Source organism: Octopus bimaculoides, chromosome 6, assembly GCF_001194135.2.
Source record: "Octopus bimaculoides isolate UCB-OBI-ISO-001 chromosome 6, ASM119413v2, whole genome shotgun sequence".
Taxonomy (NCBI): domain Eukaryota; kingdom Metazoa; phylum Mollusca; class Cephalopoda; order Octopoda; family Octopodidae; genus Octopus; species Octopus bimaculoides.
In genome coordinates this window covers 3184222-3193505 of record NC_068986.1, presented here as the reverse complement: position 1 = coordinate 3193505, position 9284 = coordinate 3184222, and positions in this window count along the sequence as shown.

Here is a 9284-nt window from a genome sequence, read left to right as displayed (position 1 = left end):
CCTCGGTGAGGCCCAATGTACGAAGGTCTTGCCTCACCACCTCAGCCCAGGTCTTCCTGGGCCTACCTCTTCCACGGGTTCCCTCAACTATTAGGGTGTGGCACTTTTTCACGCAGCTATCCTCATCCATTCTCACCACATGTCCATACCAGCGCAATCGTCTCTCTTGCACACCACAACTGATGCTTCTAATGTTCAGCTTTTCTCTCAAGATACTTACACTCTGACGGGTATTCACATTGACATTACACATCCAACGGAGCATACAGCCCATGTTAACAATTACAATGAATATGGGGGCTTGTATACCTGCATACTTTTTCATTTTTATTTTTACAGAATAATTGGTTTAGATACAACTGACACAGCAGGCGGTGAGCTGGCAGAGACGTTAGCTCCCCCGGGCCAAATGCTTGGAGGTATTTCATCTGTCTTTACATTCTGAGTCCAAATTCTGCCGAGGTTGACTTTGCCTTTCATCCTTTCGGGGTTGATAAATTAAGTACCAGTTGTCTACTGGGGTCAATCTAATCAACTGACCACCCTCCTCAAAAATTTTTCAGGCCTTGTGCCTAGAGTAGAAAAGGATATAAATGACATGTGTTTGTGCTGTGTAGAGAATTAGCTGCTGCCTTTGCAGCCAGCTATTTTCAACTATGCACCTTCATTCAAATGTGATTCAAAGTGAACTTGGTGTATTTATGTGTCTCCAATGTATTTTGCTAGGTTACTATGGTTTTAGATAGAAAAAAAGTGAGGAGGTTTAGAAACTTAATATGGCTATGAAAATTACTTCGTGTTTGACCTCATCTTGACCTTAAGTTTAAGGATGAAACATATAGTCCTAGATCATAAAGTAAGTCAAAGTGTATTTCTCAATGTTTTGTACAACAACTAGGTACTTAATACAATCAAATAGAAATAACTTAAATTCCTTCAGATAAAATCAGATATATGTAATATAAGAAACTTATTCAGGATGACAATTTGAAAATTTCTCTGTATAATCAAGGCAACATGCATACCATTTTGACCAGGAAGGAAAGAAACACCATGAGGTATTACAGCATTTATTTAAATCTCAGAAATTTCCACCACCTAATCTGCAACTGGTTGGATTCAAAGATGAACTTTGGAGTATTGTAGATAACATTAAATTCTAAAAATTCACTCATACAAAGAAACCAACACTTAAAGAAACTGCGCACACCAGCAACGGAACTCAAGAAGAATATTGAGATTCTTGTACAAATGAACGAAACCAGTAACTTATACCAATTAGACTATGCTTTACACCACACTTGCTTAAAAAGGCAATCCTGAAAATTACAAAATAACCCCTCAAAGGACAAAGTAGATATATTAACTACTAGAATACTGGGTTAGAAAGGACAGACCAGGTAAGTTTGACATTACTATAAGATTCAGGGATTCCACTCAGATAACTGACCTAGTTGGGATATATATCCTATTCTGTATTAGTAAGGAATTTTCACTAATGTGGGTAAGACTGTATAGGGACGACAACCTATTCACATTACATAAGCCTAAAAATGTTAAACTAGAATAATATAGAAAAAGTTATTTTTAATTTTAACTTCTGTAACCTTGCCCTGCTTATCTTTATTCACCAGGTAAGATCAAATTAAAAGGTTTTGGCATTTTCCTTCCCTCACAAATTAATGAATAAAAAGAATTTACTCTTCCTTTACATATTTCACCAAACCTTTACCCACATATCAATATCTTTAAGTGCAATGATCCTGATTCTGTTTTTGTTATAACAATAGATAAGTGAATATATACTCAAAATCCTTGATGACAACATAACAAAGGTCCCCTTCTTTTTATAATTACTACTCAATGATGGTTGTGTGGTTATAATTCTCCAAACTTATCCACTTCTGCAAACTTTATTTTAGTAGTAACAGCAAGTGTAGATTATGTATAAAAGAAAAGAATTCCATTTAAAAATATTTCATTGCCCAAACACCTATCTAAAACTGCAAAAATGAGATTTTCAATCCATGCCCACACAAGAGAAAGTACAAGTTGGCTACTTATGAACTTCACCATGATTATAAATGCTAGAATCTCAGCTATCAATCCTCCTAAACATTTACTTCTGTGCTCTCTGATATTCCAATTTCAAATATTAAGAGATAAGCATTCCCACCCTCAAACATAGCACTTGGGTTCACTCATGTAATTTAGCTGGTCAATCAAAACCAGGAATCAGAATGTGGACACTGCCATACAGTGCAGCATTTGTGGAGCCATACACGAGCTAGCTGCAGGAGTAGGAAATAAATAGGATCTCAGTCAATCTGTGAAGGGAAACAACTGCTTCTCACCATGAGGTACTACCCTGGTCATGCATCCTACACTCTATAGGGTATATATACATATGAAGACACATGGTTCAGTGGTTAGAGCATCGGGCTCACAATCACGAGGTAACGAGTCCGATTCCCAGACTGGGCTGTGTGTTGTGTTCTTGAGCAAGACACTTTATTTCACATTGTTCCAGTTCACTCAGAAATGAGCTGTAACATTACTGGTGCCAAGCTGTCCTTTCCCTTGGATAACACTGGTGGCTGATTGGATGACCAACACAGTTGGACTTCATATTTCCAATACTAGTATAGACGGTGGATAACCAAGTCAACTGGAACCAGAATATTCTCATTACAGTAATCCCTTGACTATTGCGGGTGTCATGTTCCAAAAACCCCTGTGATAGGTGAAAATCTGCGAAGTAGAAACAGTACTGTATATATTTTTTTAATAATTTGTATATATTTATTTTATTATAAATGCAAAACAACACCACGGAGGAATCAACGTTAAGCTTAAATAATAAACCACAATATGGCAAGGGATTACTGTATTAGTATAATGGGTCAAGGTGGCGAGCGGGCAGAATTGTTAGTACACTGGGTGAAACGCTTAACCGGTTTTTTTGTCTGTTGCTATGTTCTGATTTCAAACTCTGTCGCGATTGACTTTGCCTTTCATTCTTTTTGGGTACCAGTTGAACACTGGGGTTGATGTAATTGACTCATCCCCTCCCCTAAAATTGCTGCCCTTGTGGCAAAATTTGAAACTATTATTAGTATAATGGGTGGATGCTCAAGCCAATTAGGCTTCATATTCCTATTACTACTATAGTAGATGCCTGATCAAGTTGATGGAGTTCAATGTTACTATTACTGGTACAATGGATAGATAATCAAGGCAATTAGTGTTGGAATATTAACTGAGTTATTAAATATTTGCATTTTGGCTATTGGCTCTGCATTGTATCTGTGATCAAGAGGTTTGATTCTCAATTGCAGAGGCAACTTTACTCTAACTAGATACCACAGGTGGTGTGATTTACTCCTGTAAGCAACAGGAATACTGTGGAGTGAAGTTGAGTGATTTATTCATCTAGAGCAGTGGTTCCCAAAGTGAGCGGTATTGCCCCACCTTGTGGGCAGTGGAAAGATCCAGCGAGCTTGCAAGCAAGCAAGAAAGACTGGCATGGGAAAATTAGATGTAACAGTAGCCAACTAGGTTATTAAGATACTATCAAATTTAGTGAGAGCAAATAAATAAAAACAAAATTTACTCATATTTTTATGCACAATATAGAATTTTAAATAGGATTATGTATATACAAACACACATATGTAAATTCAAGCATGCATGGTTATGCGTACTTGTAAAAACAAAAAAAATTGTATACACACACAAATATATATATATATATATATACATGTACTTGTAAATACACAAATGGATCAACAGTATAATTGACTGTTCCTTTCCCACAAATCTCTGGCTTTGTGCCTATGTCAGAAAGAGGTCAAGGTCAACTTTGCTCTTCATCTCTCAAGGGTTGATAAAGTACTGATCAAGTGCTAGGTTTGACGCAACTGATTAATCCCTACTCCTTGTTTTCTTACATTCTAAGTTCAAATCCAGCTGAAGTCAACTTTGCCTTTCATTTCTCCAGGATTGAAATGTTTATATCATGTATGAGATGGTGTTGCTGATGATGATGATAGTTTCAAATTTTGATATAATGCCAGCAATTTTAGGGGAGAGGGTAAAGTGATTACATTGACCCCAGTGCTCAACTGGTACTTACTTTCATCAACTTCAAAAGGTAGAAAGGAAAAGCTAACCTTGGTGGGATTTGAACTCAGAATGCAAAGAGCAGGAAGAGATGCTGCTAAGTACTTTTGTCTGACATGCTAATGATTCAGCCAGCTTGCTGCCCGAATACTGATTTCAAATTTTGGCACAAAGCCAGTAATTTCAGGGAAGAGGTAAGTCAGTTACACAGATCTCATACTTATTTTATCATCTCGCAAATGGATGAGAGGCAAAGTCGACCTTGGCGGGATTTGAACTCGGAACACGAAGACAGATGAAATGCCACTAAGCATGTTGCCCAGCGTGCAATCGATTCTGTCAGCTTGCCGCCTTTCGCTGCCCTAATGTTAATAATTATTCTTTCTAATGTAGGCACAAGGTCTGAAATATTGGAGGAGTTGGGGTAGATTGATTACATCAACCCCAGTGCTCAACTGATACCTTTTTTTTATCAATCCCAAAAGGATGAAAGGCGAATTTTGACATGGGCAGGGTTTGAACTCAGAACATAAACATCTGGAAGAAATGCCACTAAGCATTTTGTCCAGTACTCCTAAATTAATGATAATGGATTCTTATACCAACATTGCCTTCCTGGCACTTGTGCCAGTGGCACGTGAAAAGACATTTGAGTAAGTTCGTTGCCAGTTCCGCCTGACTGGCATTCGTGCAGGTGGCACTTAAAAGAAACCACTACACTCTCTGAGTGGTTGGCGTTAGGAAGGGCATCCAGCTTTAAAAACTCTGCCAAATCAGATTGGAGCCTGGTGTAGCCATCTGGTTCACCAGTCCTCAGTCAAATCGTCCAACCCATGCTAGCATGGAAAGCGGACGATGATGATGATGATGAATATATGCAGAAGACCAAAAATTTTAGGAGTAGAGGGGTTAATCAATTATACCAACCTCAATAATTGACTAATACTTTATTTTACTAACCCTCATAAGTGATTTTGGTGGGGTCTGAATTCAAAAAAGCTGGAAGAACTACCACATGGCATTTTGTCAGATTCCTTAATGATTCTACCAATCCACCACTCTATAAAATTGCTAATAATAACTGTTTCTAATTTAGGCACAGAACTAAAAATTTTGAGGGGAGGGGGTTAGTTAATATCATAAACCCCAGTAGTTGACTTTTACTTTATTTTATCAACCCCCAAATGGATGAAAGGCAAAGTTGACCTTGGTAGGATATGAACTTAGAATGTAAAGAGTCGTAACTGAATCGTGTAAGACATTTTATCTGATGCTTTTATCATTTCTGCCAAATCACTGCCTAAAAATGGTAATTGTTTCTAACTCAGGCACAAGGCCAGTGGTATTGAGGAGAATAAGTAAATTCATACCATCAACTCCAGTATTTGACTTCTACTTTATTTTATTGATCCCAAGAGGATGAATGGTAAAGGTGACCATGGTGGGATTTCAATGCAGAATGCAAAGCGCAAGATCAAATTCACAAAATATTTTTGGCCTCTCAACCAAATTTGTTCCTGTCAAGTCTTCCCAACACCCTCATTTCCCTAACTGACACCTTATTCTACTGCTGTAGTTAAACCAGTTAAACACATCTCATCGTTTTCTGAGCTACCAATTATTTTTCCCTCTCCCTGGACCTACTTGTTTTTCACACTCATCCCTCATCCTCAACATTGTTCCTCCCCACTTTTTAGGAAAATTTTTCTCATGTTCTAATCATCATCGTCGTTTAACATCCACTTTCCATGCTAGCATGGGTTGTATGATTTAACTGAGGACTGGTGAACCAGATGGCTACACCAGGCTCCAATCTGATTTGGCAGAGTTTCTACAGCTGGATGCCCTTCCTAACGTCAACCACTCCGAGAGTGTAGTGGGTGCTTTTACGTGCCACCGGCACAAAGACCAGTCAGGAGGTACTGGCAACGGCCACGCTCAAAATGGTGTATTTTACGTGCCACCTGCACAGGAGTGAGTCCAGCGGCACTAGCAACGATCTCGCTCGAATGTCTTTACACATGCCACCGGCACAAGTGCCAGGAAGGCGACGTTGGGCACAGGTGCTATTCTGCAAATCCACTAATCTTTTACTAAATATTCAGCTTGTTTGATATTCTAGCTAGTCTGCTGAAAACAAAGATGCTGTTTTAAAATATAGGCACAAGGCCTGAAACTTTAACCAAACCTTCAGTACCCAACATTGGTTTACTGACCCTCCTCCTGCTCCAAAGGATGAAAAGCAAAGCTGATTTTGGTGGGATTAACCCTTTAGCATTCAGATTACTCTATCAAATAGAGTGCTTCATTCATATTGTTTTCAATTAATTTTGCATTATCTTGTAACTTTAAGATTTTGATGATGTGATTGTTTAGTTTTAGAATGACAATGTAGGGTAGGTGGGAGAGACCAGGCCCAGGTAGTTTGAACATAAAATAGATAGAATATTTGGGCCAGATATGGCTAGCTTAAATGCTAAAGGGTTAAAGAGCTAGAACAAATACCAAAGGTAATTTGTCCAAGGCTGTAATGATTCAACCAACAACAACAATAATCACCATCAGCCCCCCTTTCTTCATTATTGCCAAAACATTTTCCAATGCTTCCTGTGTTGTACGGGTTTTCTACAGAATGATGTTTTCACATGTGGCTCTTTATTTTCTTGATGAGGTTCAGCTTTCATTGTTTTTTTCTCATGTCTTCCTCTGACACAAATTCTTTCCACTTGGATTGCTTGGCATTTCTTTCTTTACCCACCTGCAATCCTCTATTTGCATCACATGACAGGACCAACGCAATTTTCTTTCTTTACATGATTGATTCTGCTTAATGCCCAGCTTTTAGCTCAGCTCATTTGTGCTGCATCATTCACACACACACCAATATTAAGCTTGATCACTTCATTTATTTCCCATCATATATCCTCTACGTTCAATGCCCAACTTTTTGAGTACCCTGTAGCATTGCACCCAGTATACAAGCATCATACAATCTGCCTTTCAGTCAGAGAAAGGATTCTTTTATTGTCAGCAGCAGTAATAACTCCTTAAGCATTTTTCGTCCAGCTCTTACTCTGTTATGCTTTTAGAACACCCTCCTCTGATGTTAATTTTGTCACCTAGGTAACAAGTTGTCTCTATCAACCTCTCCTTATCATACACAACACCCAGGACTTCTTTAAACTTATATCTAGCCAAGCTTTCAAACTATCCTTTTCTAGATTGTCCTATCTTGTTCTTATCTGTCACTTATTGTTGGTCTAATTCAATGTTTCTCAACCTTTTTACCCTTAAAATAAATTACATGTCTCAAGGAACCCCTGAACAAAAAAAAAAAAAATTATATACCACATCTTTCTCATATTTTTTCATCGTAATTCACGTGGTAAATATCATACACAGACACACATATATATATATCGGGTGTCCATAAATTACAAACATCATTAAATATATCCCTAATGGTTGTTATATCTTCTTGATAACATAAGATGATGTCTGTATTACAATAACCAATATGTTGTGTGTGTATAGTAATATTACAATCATGAAATTAGCATTAGCTTATCTCACTCTTTCTTGCAGAACCCCGATTGAGAAACACTGGTCTAATTTGAGTGGTACATTTTTCACCAGGGAAAGACTTAGTATTTACAACAATCGTTTCTATCCCATTTCCTGGTAAGAAATCTCTCTGGATTGTATTATTGCGCAAGTAGTAGGTGACTGGCCAATTTCTTGAAGTTAGTGTTGCAAATAGTTAAGTGATTTGCATGACATAACACCAAGAGTCTTGATCCCTCTTTCACACAGCCTTTATATACATTAGAATAGTCCATTAAAGTCACTAGCTGTGATAAAGTTATTGTCTGTCATTTGTTAACAAGATAATCTTCAAGTCTTCTAAGAAACAGTCCTGATTGTTCATGAGTCAATTTTGATTGTGATACATATTCAGACTATTGTTGCTATCATGTTCGTGACAAGGCTTAATTATTCTATCAAATACTCTATCTCAGTAACTTTATCTTTCCTTTTTATCTGCTAACAAAGTCTACTCAATCAATTCCAGTACTTTTACCTACTCAGAGGAATTTGTACCTGATCATTCCCCATGAAGTGCCTTGCTGAAGTTCCCTTCCATTTTAACTCTTGTATACAGCATATACCTACCGGCATCTATATAATCTCTCCAGACCTACCTTTCATCCTGCCAATGCTGATAGTGGAAGCCCTGACGTTTTGCACCTGACAGGAAGAAGGTATTGTCTTCTGATATTTTTTTCCCTGCATCTGAAAGGTAAAAGGGAAGATCCCCGCAAATAGGGTATGTGAACTGGATTTAATTCATGATTGATGCCTTTTAGTTTTACCTTTACTGCTAATGTCATTAGGAAAGGTATGTATGCCGCAACTTCATCTCTTCCAAAATTATAGCATTTTGGATCTAGTAAAGATAGAACGATTTACACGCGCACACACAAACATATGTAAACGAACACAGAAAAATAACACAAATAATACAGAAAGGGGAAATACATATATTTGCCTCACGTTTTCTTGTTCCATCGAACCCGGTCGATCTTCATTCTTGCAAATAAGTAATCGAATACTTTTTTTACTCTTTCAAATAAATAAATAAAATAAGCCTCGTCGATAACATATTAGCAAAAGTATCACGGACTTTTACAGTAGAAGTTAAACATTTTCAAACGTGGAATTAGTAACAGAGTAGATGTTTGATTTCATTTAGTATTTGGTTTTTAACTTTCTTTTTCGGATCTCAAAATCAGTTGGGGGTCGACGTCTCCTTTTAATTATCTCTGTCCTGGGTCATTCAAACAACCACTAGTATTATACAAGAGCCAATTCAATCACCTATACGCCTCCTTGTAAAATTTCAAAAGAAATCAATAACTTTTTCTTTTTGAAGTCCGCTGAAAGTATTACAATACAATGAATTAAATTTCTCCGTTGAGCTCACTTAGCGCGCGAGAAGTAAAACTAGCACAATCGAAACTACACCAATTTAGAGTTAATGCCCTTCGTTAATATATTCGCCAGAGGTCTCCCTTATTCCTGTTAATTTCTTCTCCCCACCCCTCCTGCTTATTTCCCCCTTTTTTTATACCTTTTAATTTTTTACTTTTTTTCTACTGCTA